Source organism: Oxyura jamaicensis, chromosome 10, assembly GCF_011077185.1.
Source record: "Oxyura jamaicensis isolate SHBP4307 breed ruddy duck chromosome 10, BPBGC_Ojam_1.0, whole genome shotgun sequence".
Taxonomy (NCBI): domain Eukaryota; kingdom Metazoa; phylum Chordata; class Aves; order Anseriformes; family Anatidae; genus Oxyura; species Oxyura jamaicensis.
In genome coordinates, this window is record NC_048902.1 from 9,436,752 (window position 1) to 9,451,026 (window position 14,275).

The following is a 14,275-nucleotide window of genomic DNA, read 5'->3' on the forward strand; positions in this document are numbered from 1 at the left end:
AAAAAAAAAAAAAAAAAAAGAGAGAGAGAGAGAGAGAGAGAGAGAGAGAGAGAGAGAGCGCATTTACCCTGTTTATAATATTGCTCTGGATCAACATATTAATTATTGATACATCCAGAGACGAAAGCAGTCTCCAAACACCTCCTATTACATCAAGCTAATGTGCTGCATTTTCATCCATCAAACTCCCTGGAAGAGAAAAGCCTACAAGCAAATCTCGATGTGGAGAGGAGAGCAAGGCAAGGAGGAAAGCCCCAGTGTGGTGCCAGTGCTCAGCTGGGGACCCTGGGCGAGGGTGACAAGATAAATACAGGCTCCTGCCAGACGCGGCAAAGCTCCATGCTTTCACTGTGCCCACAGCCATGAAGAGATTAAAATGCTCTTTATTTAAAATATCTGCTTGGATATCTTTCCTCCTTAGCCGCTGCAGGATGCCAGGAACCACAACATAGCACATCTCCAAAAGGGATGTGTCCCAGACCCCACTACACAACCTCACATGAGATCTTTACCCCATCCTCAGTGCCTCCAGACCTGGATATGCAACCCCATGTGTCCAAACCTTCCTTCCTCACTCAGAAGCAAAAACAATTAGCATTTAATACATGCACACCCCCAAAAATAAAATAAAAAGTAGACAACTGCAAAGCATCCAATCCCTTTTGGTTGTTACTTCCCAGGGTTTTCGAGACAGGCATTTTTTAGTGCTGGAGGTGGCCAGGCTTTCTCATCTGCCTCCAGCTGCATCTAAATAAATTGGGTATTGCATTTCTCCAGGCAGGGGCCAGGAATACTGGCCCAGGCAGCCAAGGGGCACCAAATTTTATCTGCCAGTATTGAGAGTGGCTGTAGGACATCTCCAGGGACAGAAAAGGGTTCAACCAGCCTGGGTCCTGTGCTAGTTCATGGGGGACTCTTTACTGTTGGGCTTTGTACAGTTGCTGAGTTGTTAATAGCTTGTCCTCAAACAACCCAACTTTTTTTTCCTGATTCCAGAAGCTTTCTCTTCTACTCATCAGCATATCAAATTTCTTAATAACAGAGTGAAATAACCTGAGAAGTAATGGAAAACAGGGAAGGATTAAGTTTTCCCAGGGACCTTGATCTCTTTTATCATCTCATTGTCTTCAGAGGGGTGGTTTTCTTTCAATCTAATTATCTGGTGGATGTGTGTTGCCAGCTCTCTGATGCATCCAGGCTTCCATCAAAACAAAACAAAAAAAAAAAGAAGATAAATCCCCTGTTATTGTTTTTTTGATGAGAAATCCATGCTAATAACTTACATTTGGGAAATAATTTCAGTGAGTTTACCTTGTTTTCCTGAGAGATGTCCCACAGGAGCTCTGTGATGGAAGAAATGGCCACGGTGAAGATGCAGCTGCTGTGAAGAAGAAAGGGGAACACAAACACAACACATTTCCTGAAGTCACGTTCCCAGATCGGGGATTTTTAGATGCACAAACCCTTCACTAATGGCACGTTTTCTTAAAGATTCTGTGCAAGAGGAGCTGCAGCCAAGCTTAGAAAAAGTTGCAGCATGCAGCGGGTATAAAGTGGAAGAGGAAGTCCAAAAGCCAAAATTTATTCAAAGACAACAGAAAGGAGAGATTTTATAGTTAGATTGATGGTTGGTACAGAAGGGCAAGAGAGATAATGCAGAAAGGATCAGACATAAATGTATATTGAAAGATATTCCGGACAGATAAACGGGATGCAGATAGATGAATAGATATAAATGACTTAGGTAAATAGACTGTGGTAAGGGAAAGGGGGAGGGAGGGGGGAATCACAAAACAAATCATGGAGCTTTATTTCCCAAATAAATCCTGATCTTTTCACTTGCAAACCTAAAATGCACCTCCAGGACAGCCAGGCAAGAGGAATGGTTAACCCTCCCCCACCTGTTTCCAGCTGCCAGTAACCACGCCGGTCAGCGCAGCCAAGGGTCCCCCCCTGTTTCCTTGCACAGAGCATCACCAGAACATGGCTCCTAGCAGATTGGCTATTTCACAAGAAATATTCCTCTGAGCAGCCCCGGAGACCTGGGCACCCTGGAGATCACACGCGCAAACACCACCCAGTCGTTCCTCCTGACAAAAAAAAAAAAAAAAAAAAAAAAAGTCTGGCCATAAAGCCTGCCAAAACCCTGAGTCAAAAATAAATAAACAAATAAATAAATAAAGCCAAAATGCAGCCAGGGGATGCACATCAATAAAACCATGGAAATACGATGCTTTTATATAGTTGCTGGCTTTCGATGGATCTTGACAGCTTCTGCAGGATGATCAGGGCTGGGTGGGAGCAACCCAACCCCTGCATCTGTACATCCTGCTTCTGAGAGAGCTTCAAAGAAATGAGGGGGGTTGTGTTTTCTGTCCTTCCAAAACATATCTGGACACAACACTCCTTTGCCCAGCTTTGCTTGAGTCCCAGATCACCAAGGAGCGCTGGAGAGGCTCAGCTCCTGCCCCAGGACGGGGTGCCTGCTGTGGAGCCAGCAAAGCAAAGTCACCTCGAGGGGATGCCCATGGTGGAGGCACCAAGCTGGGTGCTACCAGTACAACCATCCCTTGTAGAAGCTGTCACAGTGCTCACGGTGAGCTGCTTCACTGCCAGGAGCATCCCCAGGTGGCATCTATGAAGCTGGGGCAAGCCCTGGAGCAGCATCTCATGGGGGTTCCACCCCTGGCTTCAGGTGTCAGCTCTAAAGCCATCACCACCCCCATCCTCCAGCCCAGCATCATATTTATATTTAAACTATGTTTTCTTAAGGGTGTTTTAGTCCCACTGCAAGACAAACTCTTCTGGGCCCTGGAGTCCTGACCACTCCTGTCTCATGCAGGTGGGTTCCTGTGGGGTTAATCCAGCATCGTTCTCGTAGGGGAGGCTACAAAGAGCATCAGCTGGGGAGAGATTTCCACTTCCAAAAATAATGAGTGATGGAGATGGCTCTGGAGTATCAATCTGCTCTCTGAGCTTGGGAGAAATCCCAATTATAGTGGGTATTGTGGAATTCAGGACTGAATTGGTGGTGCTCAGAGCAATGTCCTGCCTCCAGTGCGTCTCAGGGGGCACCTGGGCATGGAAAACCTCCAGGATCTCCTTTCACACCAGCAGCTGATGGGCTGGCAGATGCTGTTTTCCTTTCTTAGGCTGTGTAAGAAGCTGTGAAATAACAAGCTCCCTTTCCCCTGGGCCACCAGCTCTCTTGGGGCTGGAGCATGTGCACCACGAACATCCCACCGGGGATTTCACTGCACGGCTGCTCGCTCTTCAGACAACCACTCCTCAACACAGAGAGGAGAAAGGAGGAAGAAAAAATGTTTTGTTGTCGCTGCATTTCCATGCTCCCCAGCCCCACCACCCCGGAGGAAATACATCCCTACAGCAGGTGCCTGTAGGTGTACAGACACAGGGTTGGTGCACACCCCTGCCTCTTCTTCCCCCAGTAATGACTGGTGAGGCTCCTAGCAAAAAGTCAATCCCACAGTGGGGACTTGGTGGAGATGCTCCCACCGCGCTTTTGGCACCTCATGCCCAAGGACCAGAGCCCTTTCCCACTAGAAAGCATTGGCACATAGTGATAAAGGCATCTCCAGTTAAAGAAGGAGGAAATAAAGCAACTAATAACTGCCCAAAAACACCACAGCAAGAGGGAATTTGGCTTTTGCTTGTCCACGTGCTGGCCAAGAGCATCATCTGCTGCTAGGAGCTCATGCAGGCTGGGGCAGAGACCTTGGAGCCACATCCCCACTGATGTAATACTTAAATATTTTTTTCAATTTCTCTTAAAAGCCTAAATTTAACTCTAAGTTGCTAAAGAAGGTCTTGCAGGACACACCCGAAGCCATGTTCAAAGCAATGCAAAGCTTGTACAAGCAACCTTGGCTGCTGCAAGGTGAAGAGAAAACAAAGCAAGTCTGAGACCTCCGTGCCACACCACCTGCAAGCAAATGCATCACGTAATCCCACTCCTAAATGAATTAAATTCCCTTTCAAAACCCAATGGCCACTGGTTGTCCTCAAAATCCCAACAAGGCTCTTCCAGACAGCCAAAAACATTCACTAATTTATTTTTTTTTTAAGTATATGCCTCCTAATTGGCTGCATGTTGGTCTGTTTCGTCTCATCTGTGGGAACAACAAACACATTTGATTCCCAAACACTTAAAAGCTGCTTTATAGCCCATAGAAGAAGATGTTATTGCTTGCATTGCAAACACATGAAGCAGAACTCCTGAATTTTGTACTTCTTAATACACTCATATGTACAAAAAACACTTTTTTCCCCCTCCATTTACCAAAAGGCAGAAATTCTAACAAGAAATTCAGCTCCAGGTGGGTGGCGATGGCCGGACGGAGCCCATTGCACCAGCGTCCCGGTGAGCACCTCGTCCTTTTTTGCACCTGCCTTTCTATTTCTGCATCTATCAGGGAAGAGTGTAATTATTATTAATTAAAATAATTAAGGGTGTAATCAGAGCAGGACAACTTCTGGATCCTGAACACCCTTGGAGAAGACCCTGTAGCTATATCTGCAGGAGCAGACTCCTTCCCTTCATGTTCAGGGCTCGCACCCAGCTTCTGTGACAAGAAAGGAGAAGCAAGAAAAATGAAGCAAAGTACTTTTTTTTTTTTTTTTTTTTTTTTTTTAATGTATATATAAACACTCAAGCTCAAGCCATGGGTGGTGACCCCAAACCTATCCCCATTTGGCATGGATGTGGACCCCAAACCCATACCCAGGGCACAGCCAGGAACAATACCAGCATTTGGGGGATTCCCTTTTCATATTATAAGGACCAGGCTGCTCCGCCGAGCTCCTCCTGCCCCAGGACCCACTGTAGCACCCCAAAACCAGTGGTCACCCACCCTTCACTTTGCCTTTATCTTCAAACTGAAAGAAATTCAGCTTATATGAGCTGCAAACTCTTCCAGGACAATTTCTCAATTGGAGACCCAAACTTTGTTGCCAAAAAGCTGCCGGCACCGACCAGCAGCAACCAATTACCCTGAATGGGAAGGAAATAAAAGCATGCTTAAGTTATTTCTGCAAAAGAGGGAAAAATAATACCTTTTCCTGCTGATGGCACGCTGCTTTGATCTTTACTTTGTAGTTACCATAGTGACAAATAAAAAAAGCATAGGTGGAATAAATTGCTGAAAGTTGACGACATCCTATATATGTGTCTGCAGAGCACGAGCGCAGCCTGCGAACGTCCCCCAGCTGCTGCAACGCACACCCAGCATAGGGCTCATGCTGTCTATTTACACTCTGCCTCACCGTAAATGATATTTATGTAGGGCTCTAGCCCAGAAACCTCCGTCACTGGGGTTTCAGGGGCTGGAGGTTTTGTTCTGTTGTGCTAAATTCATCCTGGAGCATCCTCAGCTGGGATGGGGTGCTGAGAAGGGGCAGTAGTAAAACAAACACAATACTCTAAAAAAAAAAAACACTTGTCCAGGCTTTGCATTAATGCAGCACCAGGATAAATTAAAAATAGCAAATATACAAAGCCTTTTTTGCCAAAAAAGTTATGTTACCACCTACTACTTGGGTGGGTTTGTTCTTTACCATTGAAGCGCCAGCGTCACCACACCAGGGCTGCCCCATCACTCCCAGCCAGAAATTCAGAGCAGTTCCAGCTGACAACACACAGCACACAGCTAATAGCCAGCCCATCCATTTCTGCTTGAAAAAAGGGTCAGTTTTCAGGAATTGAGCTGTTTTATGCGCTTTTCATCATCGGAAGGGTGCCTTGCTTCGCTGCTGTTGACACACAGCCCTAAAGTCAATCCGTGCCCAACTAGCACGCGACATCTGCTGTGTATTTTGCTCATTGTTTATTTGCCCTAGGTCTGTTGACTCCCTTCCCACACTCCCTGGTAAGCTCTAATGATGTGCGGCGTCTGCTGTTGCGGCCCCATTACGCGGCGCTAATCTTTGGACAATTATTTGCTGGAGTCACCCCGTTGCTGGATGAAGCCGTGCTTTCGCCGCCTGTCACTTAAAGATTTCTCCAGGCTGAAGCCTGGCTGCAGGGAACCATCCTGGGAAAACGCCAGGAACATCCTACAGATGCTTCAGATGCTCGTTGGTGGTTAATTAAGCGTCGCTTGGGCAAGGTCGGGTCCTGGTGGTGGGAGAGCCTGCAGGGATGCTCAGGCCACCTCTCCCCATGGGACAGGGGAAGGTCCCCAAGGGGAGATGTTGGGGTTTGGGGCTTCTTTCCGAGGTACCCCACATGATGCTGTGTTGCAAGACCCCCTCACCAGATTTACATCTAAACCACACACGGTTTAATTTCAGCTGTGATGCTTCCAGAATGAGATATTTCACCAAAAAATGGAAAAAAGCAGGACCAGCACACAAAGGGAGCACTGCCAACGCTCCCTCCCATCACCGCTCCCATCTCTGCTCTCGTCCTGTGCGTTATTACAACAGGATATGAAAGCGCTGGGGGGGTGAGAGGAGAGATAGCGCTGCCGTTGCACCTCCTGCTTTCATCGCTCAGGATCGAACGCCTCGTGTCCACAGCCATCTCCAATCAGGCAGGGGCTGGGCCAGCACGGGTCATGATGCTCTCCCACCACAGCAGCAAGGGCAGAAAGCAAGGCAGGACATGGTGCAGAAATATGTGATGGGAGGATAAAGTCAGAGTCCTGATGGAGGAACCCTTTAGGACACCCACATTTGGATGCCCAAGCAGCTCGGGACGCTTGGCAAGACTCCCAGAGCATCAGTTTGGGGCATTTTCCTTACAGACCCAGGCTGGGGGCTCTTAGGATTGCCAGGGGGCTCCTACAGCCTCGGTTTTGTGCTGGTTTGGCAGCAAGGGGGAAATAGAGCAGGTGGAGAGAAAGGAATGCTGCCTTGGGGATTCAATCTGATAGGAGAAATAAACCTCAAATCGAGGACAGACCTTGAGATTTTGGATGCCTGTGCTGCTGTGGGTGCTCCTCCTGGGGTTCATACCCCAGGTACCACTTTTTCCATTAATATTCATTGGATTGGGAAAGGGAATTAAATAGCACGAGCTCTAGATAACCTAGAGCATCAGGAGCTGGGCACCAGCCCGTGGCTGCCGCTCTTTCAACAAAAGCCAAGCAGAAGCATCACCCAAAAATAGGACTAAAGCCAGGAAAAGGGCAGTGAGCAAGAAGCAGCTCCTGCTCAGTGGGGCTCCTGGGCAGGCTGGGGCTCCAGCATCCCTCTGCCTTCTCCTCCCCACCAGCTGCAGGAGAGCTCTGGGGCTGCAGGAACATCTTTTGCATGCCCAGGGCTTTATTTGCCAGCAGTTGTTCATTAAGAAGGATAATGGGAGAATTAGCAGGGAGAAAGGCAACCGGGGAGCAGTGGAGAAAACCCGATCTATTAAAAACACCATGGAGCCTCATTATTCTCACGGGTGTCTATGCTCCTGCAACACAGAAAAACATCCCTAAATGTGCACCAAAAATCTCTACACTTCTTGTGGCCAGGGCAAGGAGGGAAACGAGGTAAATACATCAAAAGCTGGCCCAGTAGCATCATTCACGTGTCCTTATGGCCACAGTTTTGGGGCTGGCATCGCCAGCATCATTTCAAGGTCCAGGGGGAAAAACACAGGGAAGGGACATCGCAAAGCGATGGTGCGTCCCCGAGCCCTCCAGCTCACTGCAACCACTTCTAAATCAAGCCCAATTATGACAGGTGCAATTTTATCTCCCTGTTTGACTTTTATTGGCATCATAAACAGGCCAGCTGGCACCAGGCTGGCAGCAGTTAGCAGCAAGAGATGTGCTGAGATAAATAAAGCCAGAAGAAGTCTTTCCATGCCACGGATGAGGCCGACCCCAGCTTGGAAGGATGCTGCGTGGGGCGAAATCAGCACCCGGCTCTTTGCGTGGAGATGGAAGCTCATCCAGCAGCGCTGCTGCTCCCTTCCCCAGTTTAGGGGTAGCCAGGACTGCAGAAGAAATCACACTTATCTTCCTCGATACCTTCTTGGCCACCTCTTCCCCATCATCCTGGGCTGGAAAAGGAAGAGCCAAGAGCCCCAGCTGGGGCTCCCCCATCCCTGGACCACCACAGATCCTTTCAGCTGCATCAAACCCATCCCATTCTTCCCATCTCAGGGACAGGCATGGATCAGCCAAGAAGCAACACGAAGGGAAAGGGTTGTCAGAGCAAGCAGCAACACCCCAAACCCCTGGAGCATCACGGTGGTGGGCAGGGACATAGGCCACCCCGCTGGGGGACAAACGGGGACGTCACCGTGATTTGATTTAACACACGAGTCCCCTACAGAGAGCAACTGGGAAAGGGCTGTCCCCAGCTATTTAGAGCTTTTTTTTTTTTAAAAAAAAAAAGGCAAATAAGAAGCAAACATAGCAGGATTCGCCCTGTCTACCCAAGCGATACGCTGCTCCCAGCAAACCCCCAAGGATGATGAAGTGTCTTGGCCGCCGCGGTAGAGCAGCACAGCAGCTGGTGTGTGGAAAGGAGGAAGAGATTTACTATCCCTGGCACTTCTCTTTCTCTTTCCCCACCCCCTCTTCCCCCCCCTCCCTCTTTACGATTATTATTACAAAAACTCCCGCACCTCCCCGTGATGCTGCCTTATAAAAAGAAAAAAAAAAGAAAAAAGTGACAATTAGTCATTTGAAGAAGCAACAAAGAGATTCAGCGGTGGAGAGGCGCGATTTGAATTTCAATGCGCCATCTGAGGGCTGGGGAGCCGCGGCTGCCAGCCCCCCCCCCCCTCCAGTGAGCCCACGGCCACCCGCTTCCACCGCTCGGGGACCCAAATATAGCTCAGAGCCAGTGTCCTGCTCCACCTCCCCAAAATTGACCCTGGGCTTCTTCCTCTGTCGGCTGTTGGCACGGGCGCTTTGCATAGGATGCTGCGCCATGCATGGATCAGCTCACCCCCTCCTGCAAAACAATTTTTGCTATTCAACGTCACATGCAGAAGGGATGGGGGACCCCAGAAATACCCCCTGAGGCACCTTGGATCCAGCAAACCTGACCCAGGGGCCCCGAGCATCTTTTGGGGTCCAGGGATGCAGGCTGGGGCGGGACGGATGCGGCACTCCCCTCGCCTCTCCGTCCCTCCTACTGCAGTCCTGCCAGGAGGTTTTTGGGGAAAATTGTAGGGAAAATTAGGGAAGGATTTTAGGGAAAATTAAGTTGAAGGAGGCTGGAATTTTAATATGCTGCATCCCTCCTTGTTCTCAGGCCCATGCTCTGCCCCTGTTTCTCACATCGCCTGGTTTGCTGGGCAAAGCCCCAGAACGGGACCCACGAGGGTGCAAACCCACCCCCAAAGACAAAATTATTTGCACAGAGCAGCACCAGACGTTTTTGGGAGGCTCAGGGGGTGGCTGTAAGCTTCTGGCTCTTATCTCCCTGGACATTTACCATTTTACCAAGGACAGGGATGGAAACGCAGCACCGCAGCTCATGCAGATGAGCATTATCAGTATTAGCATCTTCTTTTTAGTACAGGTTACAAGTTTTTTTCCCATCTCCACTGTCACTGGAGGGGTGGATAAAACCCCATAGGATTTTCCAAAGCTTCTTCTTGCTGGGGGAAGCACGGTGCCACCCTGGTGAGCCAGACACGCAGATGGAGGGACGGCAGGCGCAGACAGACACGCTCCCGAGCGCCAGATATAGGAGCCAGCCGAGTGAAAAATGCAAATGTAAAAAAAAAATACAAAATCATTGGTTATCAAGCAGGAGCGAATTGAGAGCATCCCCGGCAGATATCGGAGCCCATAGTGGCGTCACGGTGGGTTTCCCTCCTGTGAAAACCTCCCCCTGTCCCCGTGGCTGGGAGCCGGGGAGATGGAGACGCGCGGCGACGTGCTTAGAAGCAAGCCGGCCTCTTTAGCCATGCATGGATGCTGCCAAACAGCCGGTGGGGCAGCCAGACACGAGAAAGCGGCGTGTATATAACAAAACCAGGGTGGTTTTTATTTATTTATATATTTATTGGACCAAACACCGAGGTTAAAACTTATGGGATAACACAATAAATAAATAAATAAATAAATAAATAAATAAATAAATAAATAAATCAGCAAAGCTCCCCCGGCTTCCCCAAACCATCTCTGGGATCCCCAGACTGAGATCCCCAACACCTCTCCTTGTGGCAGCCCCATGGTTTAAACTCGGTCCTTCCCCATGGAGGAAAAGTGCCTTTGGTATTATTATTTTGCAGTTCCCATGTTGTAGGTGAGACTTTGCATTGAGAGGAAAGAGCAGATTGCGACTTTTAATTAAAAGCTCCGAGCTTTTTCCTGCTTCGAGTTGCACCAGGAGCAATCGCTAAACAACATTCAGCAGAGAGGAAACAGCACTGACTGCTGCTCTGCTTTAAAAAAAATAAAAAAATAAAAAAAAAATAGCACAAGCCACAGAACAGGGAGTTCTTCCAACAATCTGTTTTCTGTACCCTGGAAAATAATAGCAACCCATATGGAAAGCCCACACAGCTATTTTCCAGGTGCTTTGTGCGGCGTGAAATCCATGGAATAAATCACCTGGGCTCTGTTTGTTTCTTGCAACTCTTCTTGCCCTCCTGTGCAAGCGAGTGTTTTGGTGTGTTTGGGGATTTCCCCACAGTGGGAAAAATCCTGTTTGATACCAGAGGTGTGGGGCAGGAGCGGCTCCCAGCCCAGCTGGTGCCGGGAGCAGTCTGGGGGGAAATACAGATGAGAAATATGTCGCAGTCAAATCTGATCATGGGATGGGAAATTAAATGCTTTTTACCTCAACACTGCTTATTGGAGATATTTATATGGCCCCAGCATCCCACAGGCATCACAACAGGCCCCTTAAGGGAAACTGAGGCACGGGGCTCACTTCGTGATGATGATGGTTAAATCGGACAAATGAAGGGGACCAAAGGGATCAGGTAAATACCAAGGAAATATTTCAAAATTCAGCCTCTTATGGGTACAAGCCCTATGAGCAAGCCCTAAGCTACCTCCATGCAGGTGGGTTTCATCCCCCGCCAGCACTCCCACGTGCACACAACCAGATCTGTTTTCTGATCAAGGCCTGTTTGAGATGAAGGACACGGCTCCAAGCAGGACGCTGGAACTGGCAGTGCTTTGACATCTCCAAAACACCTTGAAGTCTCTCAAATGAAAAGCTTGTTTTCGCTCAGAAAGCGCCAAGATGAAGACACGGTGGTGATTGTGTTCTCCTACCTCAGCTCAGAACAAAACTATTTTTTTTCTCTTTTTCCTTTTTTTCTTTTTTTTTTTTTCCACCTAGCAAAACCAACATCTGCTTGTGCATGTGCTCCCTGAATCTCCTCTCCTCATCCTCAGGGAGAGCAGAACGCAGCGCATCGCTGGCTTGTGAAGGCTTTGGGAACACTCTGCAGCCCACCCAGCCCCACATCCAGAAGAAAGCAGAGATTCAGCAACCAACCCAACATGCCCCCACAGCTCCACATCCAAGCCTTTTGTGCCAAAAGGCTCAAAAGCATCATTTTTGGTACCCCCTGATGTGCTGGCATGTGGGGAGGGCTCACACCGAGGGTCCTGCAGAGCTCCAGGATGGTTTTAACCAGTGAACGTCCCTCCAAAACAGACAGACAGACCAACAGCTCTCCCAGATTTGATGAAAATTGGCCAGAAGAACACCTTCAACCCAGCTGGGGAGGGACCAAGGGTGGGCACTTCACCTTGAATAAGCAACCAGGAGGAAAAACATGAACCTCCATGAAAGCTGGCAGGTGGCTTTGTTTTGGGAAGGGCTCAGCTGAGGTTGGACCTGGTTTTCTGCACAAAGTCCCAGTGGAGGATTTGGGCTTGGAAAACACTTGGTGGCCAAGCAAGGGGCTCCAGCCCAAAACCTGTGGCCAAAAGCAGGTTAGGTTGTAGCCACGGTGGTCCAGGGGATGGTGGCTGCCGAAAAAGCAGCTCTTGACCCCGCAGACGTGGACCCCGAGAGGATGCTTGTCTCCAAGACGACTGACAAGCTGGCACCGCTCAGCTGAATAAAGCCGGCACAGGGCGTGAAGGATTTAATAAAACAAGCTGTTGCATGACAAAGCCCTGAGAGTAATATCCGTATGGTGGCTATTATTAAATAGGACCAGCCTCCTATGTTTTGTCCTGCCTGTAATTTAAATGGATCCTTGTCTATATTTGTCTGGGTGTTTTTGCAGGGGAAAACAAGCCAGCGGTGCATCTCAGCCCCCGGTGAAAGGAACAGCTAAAATTAAAACCAAGGAGCAAGGAAGGGATGAACAGCATGAGGGAGCTGTCCATCTGTCCTTCCCTCCGGCAAAACACCTGCAGAGAAACAGTCTCCTGAGCTCGGGCTGGTGGACACGTGCTGGGGACAAGGTTGGGGCTGTGGGAGGTGATGTCCCCCTTCTTGAAGGCCATGGAAAAGCACCAGGAGCCTCCCAGGTGAGCACAAGACCTGGCAGCTGCTTTTTTCCCCTGACCAGGTCTGGTGATGTGGAAAGTCCCCGCAGCATCCTGGGGATGTCACCAAGAGGCGAGGACACGTGGCGGGAGGTACGGTGGAGCTTACCATCAACTATATCCAAGTAACCATTAAAAATTCCTGATTAGCAGCATTGCTATTTCAAAATATAAATCTAGATTTAAAATAAATAAATAAATAAAACTTTCTAAATATTTTATATAGTTTCTGAACCAACACCGTTTGCTGGGTTGTCTTTGGCCAAGTGTCTTCTCCCCAGGAGCATCCCACCCGATGGGACTTCTCAAGTAGGAAGGGAAAGGTTTCACCAGGAGTTTCCCCAAGGCCATCCTCACCCGGAGGAATTTCTTCCCTTTCTTTTCATGCTTTTCAACCTTCCTGCTCATTTGCACAGCTGTTGCTCCAGAGCCCCGCTGGCCAGCATCGTTTGATGCGAGCCACGGAGCTCCTTCCTCATTAAAAACCAAAGTTCAGAAGTTTAGTACCCAAGGAAAAAAAAAAAAAAAAAAGGAAAAGAAGAGAAAAACATAAAATAACGTAAAACCCCACTGATTCCCCCAACTTCAAAGTGCTTTTGAAGATCAGTTGAGAGAGTACCGGTGAGTTAAGTCCTCTCCCATCTCCCGTCCCTCACGGGATGCGGTCAGCCCGCACCAGGAGCTGATGGCACGATGCTGATGGGAGGTGATGGCACCGATTTTGCAGAGGGAAAAAACTCACCAGCTCTGCCACCAAGGTTTTCATGAGGAACATTGATCGTCGAGGTGGAAGCAGGGCTTCTATTTCTGCTCTGAAGCTCGTGGCCTCGTGCCTTAGTTTCCCCATCTGCTGCATGAGCTGCCTCCATAAAGCACCCCTGCTTTCTGCCCACCAATGTTAAAAAAATAAAAATAATAATAATAAAAAAAAGATTTCCCCCTATTCCTCCTAGGTGAAAATTACTTTGCTTCCAGGAGCCGGGATTCACCTTTTACTGATAATTATGAACAAAGAGCGTCATTTCCTAAATGCCTGTGAGGATGTTAATTAGCAGAGAAGTGAGCATTTAGCAATTAAAAGGCATTTGCCCAAGCATTTTGGGGTTGTGGGGTCAGGAAATGTTGAGGATCAGAGAGCTTGTCTTCGGTGTGCAGAGACACAAAGCGATGACCTTGCAGGCTGGCTCTTCCATGGGGACACAGGTGTCACATCCCCTTGCTCCCCAAACATTGTGCTTTAACAAGGTTGTACCCAAAAAAGGTGCAATATTTTGTTCCAACAGGATTGCCTCGCTGACCCAAAACCCTACAAGATCCCAAAATCAAAACTTACAGGAGATGGAAAAACAAGAGAAACTCAGTTTTTTGCTTCCAGTTGAGATGGGGACACCTTGGGCACAAGAGGAGGACAGCTGCGGGGACATGGACAGGAGCTGGGGATGTTTCCCATCCCAGAATGGGGATGTTCTGGTGGGAAGGTCTGCAAATGGTACCAGCGATGCCCCAAACCTCCAGGGCCGAGCAAGGACTAAATCCCATCTCCTCCTTCACCTCCCCATTATCCCCTGCATCTCCAGCTCTCAAGGGATGGTTGTTCGTTTTTTTGATGCAGAGGCCCGACCAAATCAGCCCCGTGGTACTGAGATTCTTCGGCTGGGCTCTACGAGAGGAGAAGGCACCAGTGAAGGCCTGGGTCTAGCCACACTCATGGAGCAAGTAATAATGGATATTTCACCCAGGGGGCAAAACAAAAACACCAGGGAAAAAATAGATAGATATTTGGGCTGATCCAAGCCAGAAACTTTCACAGGAAGCTTCCAAAAAATTACGAAGAAAAAAAA

At 48.7% G+C, this 14,275-nt stretch overlaps 1 long non-coding RNA gene across 4 annotated transcripts in view; it reads right to left on the reverse strand.

Moving 5' to 3' along the window:
• The window catches only part of LOC118172247, a 35,362-nt gene that overhangs the window by 2,930 nt on the left and 18,157 nt on the right, over positions 1 to 14,275 (reverse strand). For 2 of the 4 annotated variants that reach the window (XR_004753607.1, XR_004753605.1), the window contains exons 2-3: positions 1,312 to 1,381; positions 1,100 to 1,198 (exon numbers count right to left, since the gene is read on the reverse strand). This is a non-coding gene — a long non-coding RNA (uncharacterized LOC118172247). Of the gene's footprint in view, positions 1 to 1,053; positions 1,199 to 1,311; positions 1,382 to 4,871; positions 5,007 to 14,275 lie in introns of those variants that run through there. The other 2 variants (XR_004753606.1, XR_004753604.1) reach the window with 2 other exon arrangements.